This window comes from Vulpes vulpes, chromosome 10, assembly GCF_048418805.1.
Source record: "Vulpes vulpes isolate BD-2025 chromosome 10, VulVul3, whole genome shotgun sequence".
Taxonomy (NCBI): Eukaryota; Metazoa; Chordata; class Mammalia; order Carnivora; family Canidae; genus Vulpes; species Vulpes vulpes.
Window position 1 is genome coordinate 96,192,666 of NC_132789.1, and position 26,626 is coordinate 96,219,291.

The 26,626-nt window shown below is 35.2% G+C and overlaps 1 protein-coding gene and 1 pseudogene across 2 annotated transcripts in view; one reads left to right on the plus strand and one right to left on the minus strand.

Moving 5' to 3' along the window:
* Window positions 1-26,185, minus strand: part of FSTL5 (follistatin like 5) — a 685,094-nt gene extending 658,909 nt beyond the window's left edge. Inside the window, exon 1 of one of the 2 annotated variants that reach the window (XM_026008082.2) lies at window positions 25,728-26,185. The gene's annotated coding sequence lies outside the window, so the exon portion shown is untranslated. The remainder of the gene's footprint in view (window positions 1-25,727) is intronic. The other variant, XM_026008081.2, reaches the window with a different exon arrangement.
* On the plus strand, window positions 17,782-18,055 carry LOC140594345 (large ribosomal subunit protein eL43-like; annotated as a pseudogene).
* Window positions 26,186-26,626: the final 441 nt, after the last annotated feature.

Here is a 26,626-nt window from a genome sequence, read left to right on the forward strand (position 1 = left end):
TTGCATAGTCCCTTCCCCGGGCTGGAGGGAAGGGAGGATAACAAAGGTATTATCCTACACAGGCCTCGGAGGAGCTGTTTTAATAGGATGGAATCATGGCTCCTGATCTCATTTTCCCAGAAATGTTCACAGCTCAATCTCCCGGAATGGCTGTGTTTACCAGCCCTGATGTTGATAATCAGTGTTAACACAGGAAACTTAGACAGTCAGCCAGGCGGTCCTTTTCTTCTCTTGTTAACGGGGCTTGTTATTACGGTTCCTTCAATTTCCTAGAGGATTCATGTACATAATCATGTCAGCTGCTAAACTGGTGGGAATTGAAGTTATTCTACATTTTGAAGCCATTAGCATGTGCCAACTTAGTAGCTACATAAACTACTGCTTTGCTTTCCACTTCTTAAAAACTTCTAGCAGCTCAAGCAGCTCTAGTTTTTTTGGTGGATATGTGCCTGTCAGCATAGAACGACTTGAGTTTTGGCAATTATCGACTTAATTAGATCATTATGGAGCCAATCAGGATAATGAAGCCCTCAAAGTAAGTTTACAAAGGTTTTGTGACTGTCTGTATTTGAACCGTTTTATCTAATTTCTTTATATTTGTCATATTATTGCTTAGTTAAATGTTACACCTCCATTCCATTTACATTTAAAATTCAATTAGCGATAATCATTAGAACACAGTCGTTCATTTTTTAAATGATATTTCTTTTTATAAAAAAGGTGTATATTGAGTGTAGGCATTTATAAAATACATATGAGAAAAACAGAATAAAAATTACTTGTAATGTCACAGTCCAGAGTCAATGATGCTTAATATTTTGGTGTATTTCAATCTTTTCCTTATGCATGGAATCTGAAATAAATTCCTTACAGTTTAACCCATTTAAATATGACTTCTTCCCCTACTATTGCACAAAAATTTGCCTCACTGAGTCTCTTACATACATCTTCATTGGTAATTTTAATGAAAATCTCTATGTACTTTCTTACCTGTCTTGGCTTTCCCTAAGTAATTGTGTGTCATCGTATATTTCAAGCTCTATGAGGTCAGGGGTCATCTGGTATTACCTCTGTAGTCCAGTGCTAGCAGAGTGCCTGGCACATAAGTATGGCTCCTTGGATATTTCATTGAATAAACAATCATATCCCTCATCTTCACACAATATCTCCATTTTTATCTTAGGGCAATAACCCTTGTGGATTTTCCATTACTTACCTAGAAAGGTATTCCATTACTTATCTATTCCATTACTTATCTAGAAAGGTAATTTCCATTACTTATCTAGAGGTATTCAAAATCTTTCATTTTCTCTTGCTCCACACTACTTTCAAAGCTAGAGACTTTCTGTTCTACATCTTCATCTTTCCACTCTGCTTAGCTCTCCATGCACTCTTGTGATTTCAGTGGTCATCTAGATGGTTTTCTTTTCTAAATAAATATCCATCACAGACAGTCCCTTCTCAGATTCATAAACACGACTGCCTATTGTAGTTTTAAACTTTGATACATTTTAAACTTTGATACATACTCATCTCAGAAATAACATGGTCTAGGCCAAAACAATTGCCATCTAATCTCCCAAAAAGTAACTACATCTCTCTGTGAGGTGAGATAATAGAGAATACTATTCTCTATTAAGAAATAGTCAGAACTGAGATGGGCTTGGCTTTGAGAGATGACACGATCCCAGTTAAGAGTGGGAAAAAAAGAAAAGAAAAAGGAATTGAAGACAGTCTGGAAGACATGTCCACAATGATTACTTTCAAGGTAAATGCAGCAGCAAACCAAATTATTTACCAAGAGTCTGTCAAATTTAGCTTTTACCACTCTGGAATTGGGAAAGTTGTGGATATAGAAATTCCTGTGAAATGGTTTAGGACTGAGAGAGAGACTTGGTTAGACTATTAACTCAAAAAACTAAACAGACCTCTACAGTAGTAGACTGGATTAATAACATAAATATGCTATAAAGAGCTGTAACTCGGGATCCCTGGGTGACGCAGCGGTTTGGCGCCTGCCTTTGGCCCGGGGCGTGATCCTGGAGACCTGGGATCGAGTCCCACGTTGGGCTCCTGGTGCATGGAGCCTGCTTCTCCCTCTGTCTGTGTCTCTGCCTCTCTCTCTCTCTCTCTCTCTGACTATCATAAAAAAAAAAAAAAAAAAAAAAAAGAGCTGTAACTCTACACCAGGAAATCTAGCCTGTGAATATAGCCATTTATATACCAAAAGGAGGTAATATAACCTGAAATATTAGTGAAAAATTATATATCTCTTACCTGAAACCGTTTTCCAAAACACATTATTTTTTTTAAGATTTTTTATTTTATTTATTTATTCATGAGAGACACACACAGAGAGACACAGGCAGAGGGAGAAGCAGGTTCCATGCAGGGAGCCTGACACAGGACTTGATCCTGGCTCTCCAGGATCATGCACTGGGCCAAAGACAGATGCTCAACCACTGAGCCACCTCGGCTGCCCCCAAAATGCTTTCTGCAGAATACTAGGGATATATTAGCTGGATTTATATAGGAAGGAAAAATTTTAGGGAAGCTGGCATAAAAAATAATTTTATAAAAGATTTCTCAGAGAGTTCAATATGATAAGGGGTACTGGAAGTTCCAAGAGGAAGCCAGAGCATGCAGGGTTTCTTAAGAATGCATAACAATTCTTACTTTTTAAAAAGAAGAACATATTAAGGGATAAATACGCTTTGATTAAATGTTGAAATAGATTGCTATAAATGTATGCATATAGTGGGTACTAGGTAAAACAAGATCTTTAAAAATGCAGCATACTAAATGATAAAGAAAACATGTTTAAAATATAATTTAACTTTTTCTCAGCTATTTTTCTATGTTGGCTATAAGTCAATAGCTATCATCATCATTCTCCCATAAAAAAATAATAAAAACTGGTGGAAAATTTCTACATAATGAATAATTATAAAACATGTCCCCAAATATTAACATGAATTATGAAAAAAAATCCACGTATAGGGGCACCTGGGTCGCTGGGTTGGTTAAGAGACTGATTCTTGATTTCATCTCAGGTCATGACCTTATTTAGTGTGGGGAGATCGAGCTCCATGTCCATCTCTATGCTCAGCACAGACTGTGCTTGAGATTCTCTCCTTTCTCTGCCTTGGCCCATTTCTCCCCACTCACATGCTCCAACTCTCTCAATTAAATAAATAAATAAATAAATCCATGTATAAGTGGACCCATTCATCTCAAACTCATGTTATTCAAGGGTCGATTCTACATACATACACATAGTAGATATAAATATAAATAAATATAACATAAGCCTTCTCTCTCTTAAATGTATTAAGTAACCCATGCAGTTCAACCGCCTAGCTCCAATCTAAATATGAAGCAGTTTTTTGATAAATCATAGTGTACTGGAAAGAATACTTCAGTTATAGAAACTTCGATTAAGTAATTAACTATATTAATTAATTTGATTAGTATGTATTATAACAGCACATTTACATATTAAAGACCATTGATACTAATACTAGAGCTTATCTTATACAATTCTCTTGATTAAATTTCAGATAACATGATAAAAACTCTTAGCAAACTAAGAATAGATGGAAACTACTTAACCTAAAAAAAGACATCTAATTTTTAAAAATATTTTAAAAAATACTCATTGAAATAATCCTTAGTAAGATCAGCAATCAGAAATTACTTGTTATTATCAAATATATTAAGAATTGTACTGGAATCCTAGTCAATGCAATTAAAAAGTAAAAATAAAAAAAAAATAAATAAAAATTTAAAATTAAATTTTTTTAAAAAGTAAAAATAAAACATATAATTGGAAAGTTAAGTCAAAACTCTATTTTTAATTATGTGCCTGTCTATATAGAAGCTAACAAATGAATTTTTATTATTAGAATAAATAAGCATTGCTGAACCAAAAGAAAAAGTCCACATGCAACATACAATTACAAATCTTTAGGCCACAACATTCAGTTAGAAAATGTATTTTTCTTCTAAATTAACATTTAGAGTAGCAATAAAAAATAAAGTTCTTTACAGAATTCAAATATTTTACTGAAATACTTAAAGTAAGGAAATGGTAACAGTGATTATATTTTGGAAAGAATTCTCTACCATTAATATACCAATATTCCTCAAACTGAGCTATAGAATCAGTGCATTTCCAATGAAAATCCAAATGGGGTTCTTTATGGAACTTGATAAGCCAATTTTAAATTGCATATGGAAATAAAAAGAACCAAGACATGTCATGGATAGTAGCACATGATGAAAAAGTTTGAAGGGTGAAGTTACGGACAATAACAAATCATATAATAGTCTAGGCATACTGAAGACTAAAAACTGAACAATGTGTTTAGTAATAGGCAGGAGATTGCTGACCTTGACTGGAATAGATTTCAGAGAGGATACATTTAGAAAGAGAAATTTGATAGAGTGGTAGGGATTTATAGGAATTTTGCCACAAAACAAGGGAGAGAAAAGGAATGAAGGATAATCACAGATAATCAAAAATGTTTTTGCTCGTTTGATGATTTTAAAGATGGGAAAAACTACCTTGCTCTTTTATGCTGATAAAAATAATCCAGTAAGGCAGAAATAATTGATGAGGCTGAAAGAGTGAGGAGAATCCTTAGAGCAATGTCCTTGAGTAGCTAAGAGAAGACATGATACAGTAATTGAGATGTTCCAAAGTTTTTTTTTAAGTAGAAAATGAAAAATCAAGCATTATCATTCATATGCATTCATACCTGTGTGAACTTTATTTTGACTTCTGTCAATTATTAATAACGTAACTTTAGCCAAATTATTTAAACCTCTCTCTACCTCAGCTTTCACCTGTGCGATCGTACCATCTTATGAAGCTGTTGTACGAATTAAATAAGACAATGTATACATAACACCTAATAATTTGCCTTGACACACATTAGGCTCTTAAATAATGACAACTATTAGTATTCTGATTTTTAATGAGAAAAATCAACTACATCATCCTTGAAATATTTCTGTTACAATCAGTTAAAGTCCCAAATGCAATGTCAATAGCTGCTTAGCAGTTTCTTAAAAAGCTATATTCTGCTAAAAACAACAACAAAACAACAACAACACAACACCATGCACACTGATACCCGATGATAGGTAACATTAGAAATATTTACTCAAACAACACCTACACTTGTCATAAGTAACCATCTGCAATTTATATTTAATTGGGTCATTTTATTTCCAGTATAAGACATTAAGTTACAATGACCCAAAAAAAAATCCACTTTTAAAAGTTATTAACCACAGCTTGATTTGTAGTAAGGCATTAGTACATGCTTTATAAATGTAAATCAAATTAAATTTGATTTTTTTATTTTAAAATTTTAATTATGAGCTCACATTATTACCTGGCAGTGCTCCTTATAAATATTAGAGCAGATGATTCTTTTTCAAGATCATAATTTGTACCAAAGACAATCTTATACATATTTAGTGGTCAAATAGCCATTAATGCTCCTTCTTAATTGCATATAATTGGCATTACTAATTTAAATGCCCAAAGCATATTATTTTCTTTCCATTTTTCTCTTCCTATTCCGTTTCTTGGCTTTCATGGTTATTATAAATTGCATAGTTTTTGAGTGCCTGAACTTTAAATCACCATATACACCTTAAAAGACTAAGACTTAGAATCTCAAATACCAACAGCTGACGTTAACCTGACTTCAAAAATACACACACACACACACACACACACACATAAACAAATGCACACACATAAATACACAGAGGAGCTTGCTTTTCAGTTTCTAAGCAGAAATTTTCTATTCTAAAGTTTTTTGTTTTCTTTCAAGATCACACAATTGGTGTATGACCATTACTGTTCTCACAATATCTGCATATTTCAGAGTCAAAAATTTACTGAGAAAATTCAAGACTTTGAAATTACCGGGTGTTGACCCAGTTTGGGAAGTTCCATACTTATGTCAAAAACAGAACCTGCTGACAGAGTTCAAAGCTTCAGTTACTGGATTTCTAATGCAATGAAATGCAGTGAAGGGCCTTCCTTAGCCTCAGTGGGGTAAAGGGCTTGCCTAGTGACTGGTCTGCATGAGATAAACAAAACGTATTCTAATGTGATCCAAAGTTAATGAACTTTCAAGCATGCACGAAAGGAAGAAAATTCAAATGCACACATCAGTGATTTATATAGCTATAACTTAATTATTTGGGAGGAATTTCCATTTGTGTTATATGTTCTATTATCGATGTAACTCAATTGGATTGCCTTCTTATATTTGCATTTTAATGCACTAAAAGGATTTAATTTGAACTTTTCTCCCATAAGGCTATTCCAAATGGAAATTTATTTCCACGTTACTATTTGAGCTGTATTCCATTCATTACAATCAAACATGTCAGAGTATACTATGTTGCATACAATCACTCAGCCTGTGTGATTAGTATGGAATCAAACTCAACTTAATTTTTTAAATAACTTTGTCAGCTCTGGAAAATGACACCAATTCAAAGCTGTGCTTCATCATGATGAGGTTGTAAACATCAAGAACATCATGGTTATTTTGAAAATCTGATTAGACAAATATAATGATCAACAGGAAAAAAGTGAAGGCGTATTTCAAGCAACCAATACAGAAAAGCAAAAAGAACCAGGTAAAATCCGATACACCATGCACATATTAATCTTGCTTGTTAACTTTTAACTTTTTAAATCTATTTTTTGTTTTGGAATTTCCTTATATAAATATAAAATGCTTATTTATATATAAAATGCTTATATAAAAGTATATGTTTTAGAATGTGAAGTTAATTCCAAAGAGCAGATATCCACACAGAATGAATTACTGTTATCACAAATTAAGAAGTGAGAATCCTCAAAAAAAAATTTAAAAAACATAAATTTCTAAATAATACAACAGCATTTTGAATAAACACATATCTAGTACCAGTACACACACACTCTCATACATACACACAAGTGCAAATCCACACAAACATGAATATTTACATATATAGTTATGCATATAAAATATTTTAAACAAGTAATGAAATCAAGTATTGTAATTATCTCAAATTCTTGATGAGTTTTAAGAAGTGAAAATCAAAATACGTATTTAGAAACATTTAGAGCAAAATGCTTATAGAATATTACCAGTACGTTATTACAGAAATAAAAGTTTATTTTTAAAATGTCTTTAAAAATTCAAGTTTATAGAGGTTTCTATATAGCATTTATAGTCTAGATTGTCAAAATCACACAACAAACAACTCCAAATATCACAAACCTATTTGTTTTTCAAAGTGAATGTTTGCCTATGCTATATATCCATTGATAGTTGGCAGGGAAGAAGCCTTTTTGTGTAATTATTTTTAAAAACTGACATGAGGAAGAGTGCCCCATCTTATGACACCGTCATCTCAACATGAGCATCAGGATATGCCATTGGAAGGGATGAAAACATAGGGAATCTGGCACCTGCTCTTAAATATTGCCAGCTAGGAATTCTCCTGTTCAATCTACTCCCTTTTCACTGCCCAAACCAGTCACAGGACAACACCTAACTTCAAGAAGATGAGACAGTGTAATCTCTCTATATGCTCAGATAGTAAAGAGAACTTAAAAACTGGTGAGAAATGATCATTTCTACAATACTTCAAGATCTTTTTTCTTTTTTTAGGCAAACTGAACCTGTAATGTGGAACTTGAACTCATGACCCCAAGATCAAGAGATGCATGCTCCACCAATAGAGCCAGCCAGGTGCCTCTTGGCCCTTTTACATTGTAAACCTTATAATAACCTGATGTGTATTATGATTCTTTTTTTTTAAAGATTTTATTTATCTATGAGAGAAACACACAGAGAGAGAGAGAGAGAGAGAGAGACAGGCAGAGGGAGAAGCAGGCTCCATGCAGGGAGCCCGACAAGGGACTTGATCCCAGGTCTCCAGGATCACACCCTGGGCCGAAGGTAGTGCTAGACCGCTGAGCCACCCAGGCTGCCCTGTATTATGATTCTTAAAGGCTGGTGAGACTATACTGCATTTCTGAACTTTCTGAAAAAGTAATTTTTTTAAAAGATTTATTTATTTATTTATTTTGGAGAGAGATAGAGAGTAAGCATGGGGTTAGGAGCAAAGGGAGAGGGAAACTCAGACTGCACTAAGCGGGGAGCCAGAAGTGAGGTTCAATCTCAGGATCCTTAGTCACCATCTGTTTGGTATATGTGCTGCCGAAGCGAACACAGTCACCATCTGTTTGGAATCCAAGAGTCCGGCTTAACAAACTGCCACCCAGGCGCCCCTGCAAAAGTCATCTCTTACGTGCTATATTTTTGCACTAAATTTCTGTGAACATACACTGAAATAGTAATTTATGCTCTATTTTAACTAGAGATAAACTAAAAATATGTCACAATCGCACTATACTGATTAGAGTTTTGATTTTTTTGTTACTGAAATATACATCAAAGTGTAATGATTTCTTATTCATATAGCACAATAGTGAAGGAAATAATAATGGTTTTCTGGAACCCAGACCTTAACCCATTAAGCACCCAATGTTATTTTCTTTCTTACACTCGAATGGGGATTATCTGTGTATCTTTATCATCCCTAACTCTGTCTCTGTGTCTCTTTCTATAGTCAAACTATCTATTTATCTATCATCAAATACCTAAAGAATAGTTCCTCTTTAGTTGAAGTAACTGTAAAGTTTTGGGGTGGATCTATTCTACCTGAAGAATTAAATGTAGAATTTCCTTTCCAAAGTAAATTCCTTAATAATGACATTGTCATAATTTCTATGCTCCTTATGAAGAGGAGTAAAAAAATATGTTCAAATCTATGATTTTCTATATACCATAAATTACTAACTACCCATAAAATAAATCACTGTATCTATAGCTAAAATAGCCTTCTTTTCACATTACCTTAATGTCTAGCTCATTTTATAAGTTTTAGGTTCACAAAAAAGTTGCAAAGATAGTACATCTCCCATGCTAGATAGTAACTGTGTACCCAGACATTTGATCCCCTATTGTAAACGTCTTATGTTAATATGATACATTTGTCACAATTAATAAACCAAAACAAATACATTACTACTAACTAAAGTTAATAAAGTTCATACTTTATTCTGATTTCTTTAGTTTCACCTCATGTCCTGTTTTTCCCCAAAAAATCATCGAGGACATCACATTATATTTCGTTATTATGTTTCTATAGGCCCTTCTTAATTGGGATCTCAGCTAATTTTCTAACTTTCACTTTTTCAAAATTTTGTAAATATTCTTACCTGGTAATTAGTTTCGAAACTTAGCTTTTTAGGTCACTCCCCTTCAGTTAACGTTGAAATGTTGCTTTTCAAATAATACCAGTAAAGTCCAACATCAAAGAGCATTTCACAAGAAGCTGTTTTCATAACAACAGGTAAAAATTGGATTTAAAAACTATGGTAGTTCTTTGATCTTGGTTTTTCCAAGTGTGTCCTATAATAAAAGTTGTAAGATTTCTTTGTAGTCCAGAACTATGAATTTACTCAATTGTTGTGAGAAAATACAAAATAGAGTGATAAATTGAAATTGGATTCACATTTTTGTGCAGCATTTAAGTTAAAATTTTACTTAATTCACTATCTTTTCTCCGAGGAGGTTTTCTAGAAGAATTTTTATTGTTTGTACTGTTTCCTCAGTTTGTCTATTTTTTCATTTGTATTTACAAAATTTATTTTCTAACTCTGTAGAACACTTAGGTAAATGACAGGCATTTGTACCTGTGTGACAGACTCACCCTCATTACCTAAATCCCAGTCTGAATTATCTAGAACATGGCAGATTACTGGACAATATTTAGCTAAATTTGATATCTAAAATTTATAAATAAATACTTAAAAGTTGAGGCTATCAGAACTTTACCATATTAGATGAGTTTGTGAAAGACTGTTACATATTATTTAGACAATCCTTCCCTCTGATGAACATAATTAGTCTATCATTTAAAAATCCTCATACACAATTCAAAATAAATGAGATAAAATGCCCTATTAGTATATTTTAGTGTGATAATTATTGTGTCATACTAAATGGCTTTTATTTTATGTCTCAGATTTGGATCTCCATTGGGTTTTCAACCATTATATTTAGTATATGCATGATTCTAGTGGATCTTCAGCTTTTAACACATCAACATAATGCTTCATTGAAAATGTACTTATGGACTTATTAGTAAGTATAAGAATTCCAAATAATTGGAGGGTTTTAGAAGATATATATAAATATATATAAAATACAATATAAATATAGGATACTATTTATTTCAAGGTAAACATGATTAAAGTTAGTGTTCACTGTCCATAATAAATCATTATGTATATAGTTCACCCCCAAGCCCCAAAGAGATAATCACTTTTATCTTAAACATGTAAAAGTATTCCACAAGGTAGCCAAAAAATTATATGAAATTCCTTAAAATATGTGTGATTTAGTACAACACTTTGGCTTTCTGAGTCAGGCATTATTAACTTGCATTTCTAAAGGAATGACTACCAAACCACTGTACAAATGAATACAATTTATATAATATGAAATTCTAAGAGCTATAAGGACTACAAGGGGTAAACACTTAAGAAGAACCACATGTATTACCCAGCCTGAAAAGCATATACATTAAACAAATGTTTGACATTACTCTACCTACATTTGTATCAGGAAAAATACTGCAAATTCAAGACCAAAACCTTTTGTTTGTACCATTCACCATATGATTACAGGTATGAGGCTCATAAATAGAGTTTTAGCATTCAAAAGTTATTACAATAACAATTCTCCTCCCAAAATAAAATGTCTGAAAGTATCTTGTTCAGGTTTATACACAAAAATCAGAAAGCGTGCAATGACTGGAATGAAACCAATACACAACTAAGGCTAATCCCAATTAAAATGAAATGCCTTAATCTTTGTTTATTCATTATTAAATTAAATGATAATAAAGATTCCTCCCACTGAAAAGTCAATGTAGATTCAGTTAATTTTTTTATATATTTTATATACATTGGTATAGATACACATATATTTAATTTTTATTAGAAAAATAAGACAATTTTTAAAATATAATTCCTGTAAAAACATCACCTTATGATTTTATTTAGTTTGTAATTCAGTCTCAAAATTATGTCTAGTCTGACATTTTTCTAAGATACCCCAGAAACCACAAGTTCTGATATTCCATCATTGAGTGATAAGACTTGAATGAAAAAAGATAAGACTGCATTAATAAATTTAGTTTTATTTTCCTCTAAATTAAAAAAAGTTTTAATTCATGGTACTTTTGCTTTCGCAAAATTGTAGAATTTCTTAATTAAAAAATAATGAATAATCAAGATTGCATTAGAATACTATAGTTTCATTTAGAATCTTATGCAGTCAAGACATGAGTCACTGAAGAAATCTTATGTACTTGAGAAACTCAAGTGCTTTCTAGAAAATCTTGCTGGGCCTAATGTATTTTTATTTGAGACTTCAGACATCAAAAAAATCAGCTTGCATGAGAAATATGACACTAAAATTATAGAATTCTTAATATATAGTCACAGAGCATTGAGTCCTTTGAGCCTGGAAAGTCCATGTGTGACCCTGTTTGTGACAGTGTGGCCTTTAACCTCCCAAAAGCCTTTGGCTCAGTCTTGGTTCTACCTTAAAAGGTCTTGTAATGCTTTAGTGACATTATTTAAATGGTGTCCAAAATCAGGCTTGAAAAAAAACAAAAACAAAAACAAAATCAGGCTTGAGGACCAATAATTGCTCAATAAATGATAAAATAATAATGACAAATATTATTATCATTTATTTCTTCATATAATTCAATTTTTAATTGATTTTATAAAATCGAGTTAAGATTCTTTTAGATTTATGGCCAAAGAACATACAGAGAAAATTTACAGAAAATTTACTTTAAAAAACATTAAAACATCATATTCACTATTAAAGAAATGTAAATAAAAATCCAGTAAGTAGGGCAGCCCACGTGGCTCAGCGGTTTAGCGCCACCTTCAGCCCAGGGCCTGGTCCTGGAGACCTGGGATCAAGTCCCACGCCGGGCTCCCTGCATGAAGCCTCCTTCTCCCTCTGTCTGCATCTCTCTCTCTTTCTTTCTCTCTCTCTCTGTGTCTCTCGTGAATAAATAAAAAAAATCTTTAAAAAAAATCCAGTAAGTATAATTTTCACTATTATATTAACAAAATCATAAAATGCAACACTATAACCAAATATCTCAAACATCACTAGCCTAAATCAATTTTAATCATTATAAAATAATGCAACAATAGCCATTTCTAAACTTAAGTATGATCAGGTGATTTTCCCAAATAGTTCAACTTCTAGTGAAATTTTAAAATAACAACAAAAGCTTTGGATGGATTTCAAATATACCTTTTAAAAGTTTGTAGATCCTCAACATTCATAGGAAAACTGCATGCCAAACAATAAATAATAATATGTATATTTTACTAAAATGCAACTTTATTATGATCTCAAGAAATCACATATGTTGCTATAAAATTTAAATGTCCTCTGGAAAAATGGCAACTAATTCCAAAAACTGTCATTATGCAAGAAAAGAATCTATTAACTTATCATTAAGTCAAGACTGACTAATACTATCACACTGAGACTATGTTAAGAAGCTATTAGTAATAAAATTTTCCTTCCTCTTTAAAGAATGCTGCTATGTAATTGCCCATTATTACAGCATGGTAGGATTTCAATTGAATCTTTTGGATGTATTTATACTCTCAGATGCAGAAAAAAAAATATTTTATTTTGAAAAAGTGTTTTAAATTATCAAGTTTTCTATTTTCAGCAAAACTTTGGAAAATTGTGGAGCAAAGTCCCAACCAAAAACAACCTGAGAGTTGGTACTTTCAAATTTATGAAATATATAGATACGGGACCTGGCTCTCTATATGAAGTTGCCAAAGGAAAACATCAGATCTGCTTAGGGGTTTCTGAGAATGGATGCCCTTTATTCTGTTCCAGTTTTTCAAAGTTTAGAAGGACGCTGCACAGGTCCTGGATAGTACACAAACCTATGTTTAAGTCCAGTGTTTTTAAGCTAACTAGTAACATTTTAGGATAAGGCCCAACTTATTCTCAAGACTATCAAAGATTTAATTTAAGCCAACTAATGCTATATAGAAGTCCCCGAATGCTAGGCACCTAGTGGTCATGTTCTCTTTTCTTGATTAGACCCTGTGCTAACATCTAAAAACTGGGGCAGGAAAGCCTCGGTTCACAGAGTGAGGTCTTCATAGTGTCTCAACAATTTATAAATCAAATCTATTTACCTTCTTAACAAATAGGACCAAAAAAATAGGGAGAAATGGTGAGGCTTCTTGAAGTGTTAAATAACCATGAATCTGAGGACCCCTGGGTGGCTCAGCGACTTAGAGCCTGCCTTTGGCCCAGGGCGTGATCCTGGGGTCCTGGGATTGAGTCCCACATCGAGCTCCTGGCATGGAGCCTGCTTCTCCCTCTGCCTGTGTCTCTGCCTCTCTCTCTCTCTCTGTGTGTCTCTCAGGAATAAATAAATAAAATCTCAATAAATAAATAACCATGAATTTTGCAATTTCAAAAAAGTTATGTTGCACTTAAAGATAAAGAAGACTTTTTTTTTAAGATTTTATTTATTTATTTATTTATTTATTTATTTATTTATTTATGAGAGAAAGCAGGAGAGAGAGAAAGCGCAGAGGGAGACAGAGAAGCAGATTCCCTGCTCTGCAGGCAGCCTGACTCGGGGGTAGATTCCAGGACCCTGAGATCATGACTTGAGCCAAACATAGATGCTTAACTGACTGAGCCACCCATGCGCTCTAAAGAAGACAATTTTTGAGGGAAAGCATAGTGACATTAGAAAGCTAGTATCAAAATATCCTTAATGCTTTCTTGAGCTCCCTCTACTGATCTTTAGATAGTTGTTAACCTGACCGAGATGTTTAACAAAAACATATACAATTATCACATGTCTAGTTGAGCAGTTTTCACAGCGGGGCAAAAAATTCGACTCCAGATATTATCAATTAAATCATACTACTTGTTCACAGACAGGAAAACAAACTCAACAAAAGACTTTCCTCGTCCTCAGGCCCTCAGGCCTCAGGAAACAACAAACAGGACACTTGCCAAAAGAAAATAAACAGTCATAGAGGGAATTTATTTGAAATCTTAGTTGTCATTAATTGTAAATATGTAGACTTAAAATGCAAAGCATTTCTAGAATTTTTTCTCTTCATTTTTAAAATCTTTTTAGCTCAATTAATGATGACTTCATGAGAAATCTCATCAAAGGAAGTAATTTATGCAAAGCATTGCCACAATTTGTGCAAGTTCTTTCAAGTCTTACTTTTTTTGTAAATGCACTAACTTTTGAGATTCTGCCAAAGGACTGAGATGTTGTGCATTTAATTGTTGCGCTTATTTCATAAAGTTGTGGGTGTATTTCTAGCACATTCATTTTCTTCTGCTTTTTCCTTACATGGTCCCATGATGTCACAGTTTTTAATAAACACTGGTTTCTCAAGCATGTGCACAAACCCAAAAGGCATACTAAGCATTTCTCTTTCCCTAATAATGCCATAGTGTCTAGGATAATGAATCACTTGACATAAATACCAGCTCACTGGATCATTGCCTCAAAGGAACATAGATTTTTAGAGCACTCAAGTTTTCTATGAAAGAATGTGAAGTTCTGAACAAATAAACTGTACAATGCACAAAGAGTTTTCAGAAATTAGCTTTAAGTCCCAGAATTTAGTTACCACATCTGCTCTGTATAGTGTATTTAAAAATGGAAGGAAAAATTAATCTAAATAACATTTCAGATATATTGTAGTACCAAATAAGGAAGGATGCTAATTTTCATTAACAAGAAAAATACAAATAAAAAGAATCATTTTCATCATGATGGGAGCCCTTTGGACTTTGTCAATAATTTGACATCAAGAATGAAAGAATTATTCTAAAGAACACATGTAAATGGCCAACATGTCCAGGAAAACTTGTTCAACATCCCTAATCATCTGGGAAATGCAGATTAAAACCTTTATGAATTATCACCTCACACCTGTTAGGATGTCTATTATCAAAACAAAACAAAACAAAAACAAAAACAAAAAAAAACCAAAAACCTAGGGTGCTTGGGTGGCTCTCTTGGTTGGTTAAGCGTCTGCCTTTGGCTCAGGTCATGATCCCATTCTCCCTCTGCCCTCCCTCCACTTGTGCACTCACTCTCACTCTCTGTCTCTCTCTCTCTCTCTCTCATAAATAAATAAAATCTTTAAAAAACCCAAAGAAACCCTGTGCATTGTTGGCAGAAATGTAAAATGGCACAGACACTATGGAAAACAGGATGGATATTCCTTAAAAATTAAAAATAGAGGGGATCCCTGGGTGGCGCAGCGGTTTGGCGCCTGCCTTTGGCCCAGGGCGCAATCCTGGAGACCCGGGATCGAATCCCACATCGGGCTCCCGGTGCATGGAGCCTGCTTCTCCCTCTGCCTGTGTCTCTGCCTCTCTCTCTCTCTCTGTGTGACTATCATAAATAAATAAAAAATTTAAAAAAAAATAGAATTATCATATGATCCACTGATCCAACTCTTTCTGGCTATTTATCCAAAAAAATTGAAAGCAGGATCTCAAGAGATACTGGCATTCCCACATTCATTGTAGCATTATTCACAACATCCACAAGTAATGTCAACTTATCAGAAACTACCTAATGGGTGCCACAGAATGCCAGAGTTGGTACCCAAGATAACCTCTACCTCAGACATCACTCATTCCTTAGTAATCTTTTACCTGTTTTACTTTTGATCATGATACTTATCAATAATAGACATGATCCTCTGCCTATATTAGTTTCTTTATTGTCTATCTTTACACAGAAAGAGTAGAGTGGGAACTTTCTATCCTTCTCACTCAATCCCCAGCACCCAAAAGGGCACCTGAAATACAGTAGGCACTTAATGTTTACGGAAATAATTATTTTATGTTAAATATTATCCTAATGTTTTAAAGAAAATTACTGTTTATTAAAATCAAAAATTGAATTTTTAAAAACATTTTATTTGGGAGACAGAGCGAGAGAGAGAGAGTGAGCGAGCAGATGAGCGAGGGGAGGGGCAGAGGGAGAGGGACAAGCAGACTCCCTGTTGAGCAGGGAGCCCCAAATGGGGCTTGAATCCAGGACCCCAGGATCATGCCCTGAGCCTAAGTCAGGCAGTTAACCAAATGAGTCACCCAGGCGCCCCCAAAATTGAATTTATATACTAGTTGATTTTATTTAGCTTTTATCTAAATAAAATTACTGTAAAATGTATGTAAACTTATAAAAGTTATAAGTGCAATAAAATTGTATAATAAATGTAAGGAAAAGTAGTTACCTAAATATTTACCAATCGCTAGACTAAATAAATAAGAACAAAATTATTAGTATCATAAGTGTGATATTCTTTTTAAGATGACATTCTTTTAAAATATGAAGTTTTTCTTTCAAAGTAAATATAAATAAATTTGTGGCATTTTTCTTAAATAATAAATGTAAATATCATTTTAACTTTAATTATAATTTCTATACATCTGTAAAGCATGACACTAAATATAAATCCCTGATTTGCATGGAAAGATTCTATGTTGCATGAAATAAGATAATAATAATAAGCCCTTTGTGTGGTTTTTCAATTCGTTGAAGACCAAAGACAAAAGATAAAATAATAAAAGCAGAATAGAAGAACAAAACCTAAAAACACTAACCAATCCACGGTCATAAACTACATGTACAAAACGCTACATAGTAGAGGCAAACACAAAAAAGATTAAACTTCAATGAGGATTATGCAATAATATGTACATGAAGTAATTTCAAACTGCGACGTTTTGCACACATGGAAGGAATTCCTAGGGTTCTTCCTTTAAAAAGAACTTAATATCAACTAGGAAGAACAATCTAAGACACTTTAAAAGAACCAAAAGCCACATCAGACTATTCACCGCACAGTTCAGGTCATAAATGCTGGAGACCGGTGGCACAGCAATAATGCAGAAAGATTCTAAGGTTCAAGCAGAACTTGAGACAGGTATGGGAAGCAGAACTCCTACATGAATCCCAGTGACCCACACTCTTGTATAATCACCTCACCTTACGGGGAGCCAGAACCTTTAACTCACTTTTGACCAACAGAATAGGACAAAGGTGATACAGTGTCCTTACATTATGGAAAAGAGGAGAGATTTTTAAAACTTAATTAAGGTTCCAAATCAGTTGACATAAGTAAGTAAGGAGATTACTCTAGCTGGACCTGACCTAATAAGGTGAGCCCTGTAAAGCAGGTCTATAGGTCAAAAACTGAAGGAGTCAGCCAAATTCTTATCTGGCCTTGAGGACACACACAAACAAAGAAAAGTAAAAGAAAAAGAGAAAAAAATATTAACAGCCAGTGACCTTGGGGAAGGAGCCTGGGCCTCAAGTAAGAGCCCAGTCCTGGCTAAAATCTTGATATGAGATTCTGAGCAGAGGACCCAACTAGTCTGGACCCAGACTTGTGACTCATGGAAACTGTGAGATAATAAATGTTTAAATTACTGAGGTTATGGTAATTTTTATACAGTAGTAGAGAACACATACATACATGTGAAAAAAAATACACATCTTGGTGACACTGACATGACATTAATTGCAACAAGCTCTCTGGGCTTGGACCTAGTTTGCGGCAACATGGCTAAATGCACCAAGAAGATCAGAATCACGGGTAAATACAAGACTGCTGATGGTGCCTCCCTCAGGAAAATGGTGAAGCAGACTGAAATAAGCCAGCACACTAAGTACACTCGCTTCTTCTGTGGCAAAACCAGATGAAAAGATGAGCTGTGGGCATCTGGCATTGAGGCTCCTGCATGAAAACCACAGCCAGGGGATCTGGACCTGCACCACTACGGCCATCACAGTAAAGTCGGCCATCAGAAGACTGAAGCAGTTAAAATATCAGTAGAAGTTCTACCATTTGAAACATCGCTAGCGTATAGTAAGTGGGTTAATTAATGTAATAAAAAATAATTGTTGGGCAGCCGGGTGGCCCAGCTGTTTTGACTCCACCTTCAGCCCAGGCTGTGATCCTGGAGACTCAGAATCGAGCCCCACGTCATGCTCCCTGTATGGGAGGGGCTTCTCCCTCTGCCTGTGTCTCTGCCTCTCTCTCTCTGTCTCTCTCTGCGTCAATCATGAATAAATAAATAAAATCTTTAAAAAATAATAATTGCAACAAAAACAAGAGCCCGTGAAAAGCACATATGAGCACAATGTGCTCTTCTATTATGAAAAAACTTGTCTAGAAATTGAAGAGTGAGATGCAAGTGGAGATTCTTGAAAACGCAACAGTCCAGACAGGGCACTGATTTTGTATTGAGGGAAGAAATCATACTTCATATTTTGATCCATCTCTCTTTTTACATAAGTGCATTGCACACACGAGAAAACTGAAAATCAGATTGATTACTTGTAGGCTACAGAACCAAAAACAAGAACTAGTAGAGAATTTCAACTTAATATAGTAAAAATTAGAGATCCACTGATGATTTCTGAAGGACACAGTGACATTTAAAAGCTTATTTTAACTGAGAGGAATCTAGAAGAGGTACGAAGTCTGTATCAGCAGAACATAATGATGATGATCATGCAGCTGGTTTCAGACAGAGCTTGATCTGAGTCCCAACTCTGTGGGCGACATAACTCCTTAAGCTTTGATATTTCACTATCTACCTCATAGGGTGCTATGCATATAGAATATGATAACGCTTATAAATACTTAAGATATTACATGGCATAGTATGAATTACCAAAATGTTTACTTGCTATAAGTATCATTAATTATCACTGCAGGAAGAAACAAGAATCAAGGAGATCACTGTAGAAAGTGTCAAAATAATTCTGATTGAGATGGGAGAGTGTGGGTCAAGGTAAAAGTGATAAGATGGGGGCACAAAAATAGGGAAATAGATAAATCTATATTACAAAGGGAAGAATGTTAGAACTTGGGGACTCACTGCATATAGTATGGTAAGAATGATGTAAGTTCAAAACACCTCTGAAATTTTCAGACTGCGGTCAATAGAAAAGTGTGTCATTAACTGGCAGGCGAAAAATGAGGATGGGGGATCATGGGACCATATTAGGGATGAGGTGATGAGTCCATGGCATTTGTGCTGTCACCATGAAATCAGAATTAAAATGTCCATCAGACCTTTGTAAATACATTAATAGAGTTCAAATCTGGGCCAGCGCTTGTATATTCGGAAGATATCTGTGAAGAGAGAATAATTGTAGCTGTGGGAGTGAATGGACTTCCTGTAGGGCTCCACAGAGCATGAGGAACAGTGAGTCAAATGAATGGTATAAAAAATGGTGCAGAAATTTCACGATTAAAAACTTGTATACCAGGCATCATTTTAAAAGTAAAACACTGATACTGCTAACCAATATGTAAAGTACTTAATAAGAGCCCTATAATCTTTCACTTTTAAGTTAACTTCCTCTATAAATCAAACTTTTCTATCTCCTTTGGGATCCATTTAATAAGGACAACTCAAAACTTGGATAATGAGGATTCATTGGGGAATCTGATGCAACTCTGGGGTTCACCTGGGAACTGTTTTATAATTACTGCCAACAGTACTCACCTCCTCTCCTACTCAGTGAGCTTAATTCTACACGAAAACAAAGAGCATTGAAAACAAAGAGCATCAGCTAGTGGTCAGTATTTCCCTTCAGGCCTCAAACAGAATAAAAAACAATAAATGAAGCATTTACTGTTTCCTAAGTGTTCAAGAGACCACTTAGACTACCTCTTTCTGTACTGTGCTTCAAAACTACTCACTTTATTTTGATGGCCTTATTTCATCTCACAGATCATTTGAAATATTAGTAGCTAACTAGTCTGAAGATTTAAATGGGACTAATGGTTGATAACACAAGTGGCAATTGCTTGAAGTGGGCTGAAGTTCAAGATGTATTTGTATTTGATATTCAGTAGGATGTTTTTGTGGGAGTGAGGAGAAACCTAGAACTCTTAGGACACAATAACTCTTCTACTGTTCTTATGCTATTTAACATAGAAAGGGAAATATTGTCTGTTCCTACTGTTATTAATGGTCTACGAGATGGAATAATGTAGCATACTTCTAATGTTAAATACAAAGGAAAAACTTCTTAAAACCTTTGGTATTGTGCACTCTAGAGTGTATATACTAAGGAATAAATGTCATGAAATTATTTCCACATAATTTAATAATTAAAGGAAAGACTTGGGGAAAGAAGGTAAAGGAGGCATTCACATAGAGTAGAGAAAGTCTAACAGAAAATGGGTAGCTTTAAATAAGACACATCCAGTTGAAAACCTGATCTAAATAGAGTTGCTGGAAGTGCACAGTGTAGCTACAAGAGGGGTGAGTTGGGTATGATTGCCTAATCCACCTATTCCTAGTGGTGTGGCCACACTCTAGAGAGGTGTATAACTTTGATCTGAGGGTCAACTTTCTCATATCTAAAATGAAAATAATGATTTTTTTCAGTTATACAAATGTTAGACTTAATGTAAATAAAATGGCCTAATAGGAGTAAAATATGTATGTATATAACACTTTGAATGGTATCTCCTTCTGTCTTCTTCTTGTTTAAGTAAATCCAGGATCAAAGACCTTATGCTCAAATATCAATAGGTAATTTACAGTGAGACAGCAAATGTGTTTAGTAGCAAATCACCTTCCTTCTTTCTTTGGAAAGATGAATGGGACCTCCCCTCCTTAATCCTAGAGGAGGCAGTTCAGAGTCTGGTTGATGTCAGGATCACAGCAATTACTGTAGCTTTGAGAAAAGGGGGCACATATCTACAGAGTACATGGGGACATTTGCCACTTCATGTTAGTAAAAATATTTGAGGGTTTTAGAAATTAGAAAAAATAACATCTTGGTGGTCATAGAACACTATCTAAGTGGAAGTGGCCCAATCATGAAAGGCAAATTATTTCCATTTCATCACCATCTTTGTGGAACATAGTTCAGGCTTGTATGTTTTAATTGCTATTGTATGTGTATGTTTTAATTGCTACCTTAGTGCTACTTATACAGAAAAAGATATATATATATCACTAAAGTAAGTTTCCCTTGACTGTCAATTACAATGGATATATTTAAATAAAACTGAACAAGAAAAGTATTTTCAAATCTTTTGCATTGTGTTTTAAAATTGCTAGCAGTGCCATGAACCAGTTATGAGTTGGAATAATATTCTCTGTATTGACATGCAAATGAACTCACTAAGCAACTACTTTGCTTTAGAGATTTACATAATTTGATACCAAAAGCCACATTAAATTAATATTAATTACTTAGTTTTAAAGCAAGAAAGTTCAGAGTTAAGGCTGATCCTCTTCCCACATTTTACCACATCTATGCATGAAAACACTGATATACAAAGAATAAAAACATCTTAGGTATAGGGATATCCAGGCTCTATTCCTTAGAAGTGCATGGCTTATTACACAAAGATGTATAGGAAATAAACCTGATATATCTCTTTTAGAGATAGAAACTTTCAAATCCTTTACCAGCACTCATTTTTTCAGAATCAGTGTGGTGCCATAAACTCTTCATTATGTACACATCCATTCTTGACAAATTTTCATTTCCAATTGTCCCTTCCCTTGCCAATCACAGCATGAGAGCTTATGAATGACATTTTCATGGCAAAAAATTGGTGTGTGCTAAAGCATAACAACCTAAATTAAACTAAGAATAACAAAAAAACACATTTGTCATTAAAAATTACGTATTGTATTACAGCTTGTTATGTAAATTAGTTTTGTATTAAGTAGCATGTTGAATTTGCATGTTCAAGATCATTCTCATTGCATGTTTATGGTAGAGTATAATTTACCGAGAAATATGTATGTGTATACACACACACACACGATGTACACACATACACATTCCTTAGATCATATACTGAAACTACTGTTTAATTCTTTCTCTTTAAAAAAAATATCAAGACTCATTGGAATTCTGAATTTATTAAAAACGCTATCTTATCTATTATAATAATATTAACTTCCTCAATAACTTAGTGATTAAAGCACAAAGGGACCAATTGTTTTGTTGTATGGTAGGGTGATCAATTTAATGGGAAAATTAGGATTTTCCACAAGGGACCCTACAGTTCACCTTAACTAGACTTAACTATGCCCAAAGGACATAGAAGGTGTTGAAGCAGAAGGTGATTAAGTCTGTTTGGTAAGATAATTGGTCACATGGCTGTTATGGTAATGTTAATAACAGGAAATACTTTTTCTGATCTATTCATAAGAGTCTTTAGAACTTCATAATATATTAAGTTATAAAAATATTAGAGTCATTGTGGAATTTGGGGCAGAACTAATTGAAAGATATTATTGAAGGTGTTTTGGTTGGTCTCTTTAATAAATGAGGATTAAACATGAAAAATGGGGATCCCTGGGTGTCTCAGTGGTTTAACGCCTGCCTTTGGCCCAGGGTGTGATCCTGAAGTCCTGGAATCGAGTCCCACAACAGGTTCCTGCATGGAGCCCGCTTCTCCCTCTGCCTATGTCTGCCTCTCTCTCTCTCTCTCCCTCTCTCTCTCTCTTTTTCTCTCTCTGTCTCTAATGAATAAATAAAATCTTTAAAAAAAAATGGCCATTATCCAAAGAAAATTCTCAATTTACTTACATTATCTCTTAAGTAGAATTTTAAGTTACCTTTAACAAGTCATTCACTAAAACTTTTTAGCATACTTCAAGTTTATTATTAATTTCTTTAATTTTCTATTGTACATATTAGTAAATGAATTTTTAAAAAAGCAATGTATGGCCTTGATAATAGAAAGCCCAACTGTTTCATCTTTATCTTAGATATCACCAAGCATGCAGTTATTCATCTTATCTATAAGAAAAAAAGACATCTATCTAGCAACACCATTTTTGAAATTTTGAGATCAATGTCCTTTAAGAAACTGAGATGTCAAAAAAAAAAAAAAAAAAGAAACTGAGATGCAATTAAGAAAGACAACTTGAGTATGTCATGTGACGTGCAATGAAATTGTTTCAATAATTTTTCTATACAAGTGGTAAAACTTCATCATCTTGAAGTAAAAAGTGCTGCATTTACTTTAGTATCTATGCCATGAAATGAATTCATGCTTTAGCAGGCTATCTATTGTTGTGGTTTTGAATATTCCTTTGAATTTCACATGGACAAGTTGTAACTCCAAAATATGGTCATTTTTTTTTTTGTGCAGCAAAGAATTTATGAAGGGTCACCACATTTGAATATCTTCAATAGGTGTCTTCAAAGTTGGCGATTTTATTTGATTACAGTAAGAGTTGCATTCTGCATCCAGATAGCATCCCCAAGTGCTAAATTCGGGCTTATCATGGTCATCTAATTTTACCTTGCCTCAGAACTAAGATATAAAAGTGAAATATGTAAAAAAATCAGGAAAGATGCCTCTAATATTTTAAATTTGCAATTTCATTGAATCTACCTTACAAGTTTAATGACTGCCAATAGCATATTTTGATTTTAGTGTTTAACATCTCATTGTGACAACACTAAACTTAATTTGAAAGAATTCCAGATACTAGTAGTTCAGGGGAACTGCTTATACTCAAACAAAGACATACATCTTGGAAAACTTTATGCAGAAAGAAGTCAATCAGATACTGAAATACATTTAGGTGAGTATAGTGTTTATTTCTATTATTGCTTTCCAGTAAGTTATAAAATTAAAATATATATTGATGTTTCAGTAAAGAAAAGAAAACTGAAACTAAAAGAAGCCATAGTCCTGTTTGAAATTCCATAGTATGAGTGTTTATACCCGTATGATTAGTTTTAAAAAGAAAATTTCAAAGTGTATAAAAAAATCATTATTCTATATTAATGTAAAGGAGGCTGTTTGGTAAATGTTTCATGTCCCAGTGTTCCATACTTCCTCCTTCACTTCTCTACCTGTTCCCTTTTAAAAATGTGTATCAATGTTTAATATACGACCACATGACTGACAGAAATCCTACAATCTGCACTCAGGGTAAAATATGGGAACAACCTAAGGGGATTTACATTTTACCTCTAGTGTTTGCAGTAATATCCATTTCTTGGAACAATCACACTCACACGTAGGACTATGCTGTAGATAAAATGAAAAAGCTCTACACAGAGGAATTATTTTAAATCATAAACTCTAAAGCTAAAGTTCACACTTGCAAGTGTAATGCAACTGGAGCAGAAATTTTTATAACTAAAAACATGCAAATATATAAACTTAACTTAGTGTGCTCTTTAGTTGCTGAAAAACATAGCCCTAGACTGTTGAATGATACTTAGTAAGTCTGAAACAGCTTACAGTTCACATGTTCCTATTAAGATAGGATGTCTAGTTGCAACCCGAACTCTTTCCCTGGAATGCAAACCTTCCCCTCTATATTCCCCAACTCTCATTTATCCTTAACCTGGTGCCACAAAACGACATAGATGAAAAATCACAATTCTGTGTATCAAACATCATGCATGCCTGCCAAAGTCATGAATAGCAGTAAGAAATACACAGAGCACCAGTTAACTTCTAGCATTTGATACTTGTTCACTATGAGAAGTACTGTTCAGTGGCTCTCTGTACTGAATTCTTTCTTCATACACACTCAAAACACACTGCCAGTTGACAAAAGGAGCACAGCTTCAAAAGCAAATCTCCTAAGTAGAGAAAAGCTCTCTGTTAAACATGCAAGAGGTTAAACATTGCTGAAATAGCGAGACATTTTCTCAGCCCACGCTTCCCAGTTCCATTCAATTACCAACAGCAGTAGCGACTATAATACAAGCCAATACTGTATTATTAAATCGGAGCTTCCCATTTACATCCACCTCTAACCTGAGGGGGTGGGGGGGGGTCACATTTACTAGTCAACAGCAGAACAAACAGCCCCCAACTTGGAAATACACATGACCTTGGGGCGTAGAATTCTCAGAGACTGAGTTTCACAAGTTGTATTTGGATCTACTGCAAAACAACACGTCTAAACGAACCCAACATGGTATAAACGCTCTTATCCTGACCACCTCCCCTCCAAAAACGTTAAGAGAGCTCTGCACTTTGCAGTCTATGCTATAGACATCAGAGGTAATACTGATTAATCAGACATTAGTCCACTCCGATATCTTTTTTTTTAACACTGCATTTGTCTTAAACAACTTGTTGGCTGGCTCATTTCATGTAATTTGCTAACATATTTTGGGGGCTTGCATTGAACGGTTCCTGTTTCTTGAGCCACGCTAGAAGTGCTGCTCCACAAATATTTGCATTTAAAAAGCAGAATATAACCTGATGACATTAACTTCACAAAAAAAAAAAAAAAACACACACACACACACACACACACACAAAACCCTCAACTTCCCCTCTAGAATTCCGTGCTTAATCACCAACTGATATTCCTGCAATGATAATAATAGTAATAATTATTTAAATAACCCCTGCAATCATTGCCAAAAGTCCTGTTTCGGATTACAAAAAGCCTAACTTGCTTTCAAAATTTCGTAAGGCACTCTGCAATTCCTCCCCCATTTGTAATAATTCACAGCAATGGTATTTGTCTTACCTTATTGTAAGAGTCAAAAAAATAAAAATAAAAAGTCTCCCAGAAAGATTCCTACACGGTGGGGATCTATAGATCACAATAATAATAATAGTTTTTTTTTAAAAAAAAAAAAAAAAGCAAAAAGCAAAACAACAACCCAAAAAACGTTAAAAGATGGTCTCAGCTGGGTAAAGAGGAGAAGAGTTTGGTCTAAAACTACAGGAATCTCCAAAGTCACGCTTGAACGGGCGCCCCGGTGGCTCACAGGGGACTGGCCCCCGCGCCCCGGTCCACACTCCTTTGTCAAGTTGCTGCGGTCCCGGCGGGGCGGCGGGTCCGCGGGGCAGGGCGGGGCGGGGAGGGCGTCGCCTGGAGGGGCCCGGCGGCCGCGGCCCCGGTTCAGCACCCGCAGCGCGCGGACAGCTCCTCTCGCCGCCCGCGTGTCTCCGTCGCTGGACCCGGCTGGTTCGCGCGCCTCCTCCCACGGCCGCCGCGGCTGCCACTCAACGCGGAGGCCCCGCCCCCGCCCTCTGACGTGGCTGCTTTGCATACCGGCTGGGGGCGGGGCCGGGCGAGGGGGCGGGGCCTGGGCTGCCGCTCCGGCGCTGGGCGGCGGGGGAGGAGGCGAGACCCGCGCGGGCCTGCGATGCTCGCCCCGCAGCCCTGGGGCGCCGGCGCTCCTGGGCGGCCCGAGCCGCTGCCTGGGCCCGGGCCGCGGCCGCAGAGGGCGGGGGAGCCCCCGAGGGCACCCCCGCTGCCCCTGGGCTTCGGGACAAACTTTCCCGCTCCCGGGGCGGCTGCAGGGAGTCGCTGCAGCAGCTCCACCTTGTCCTGGAGGCAGGGACCGCCCGGGCGCCCGGAGCAAACGCGAAAGCGGGCGGCGCTCAGCCGCATTCGTAAACGGAAGATTTGCTTTTTCT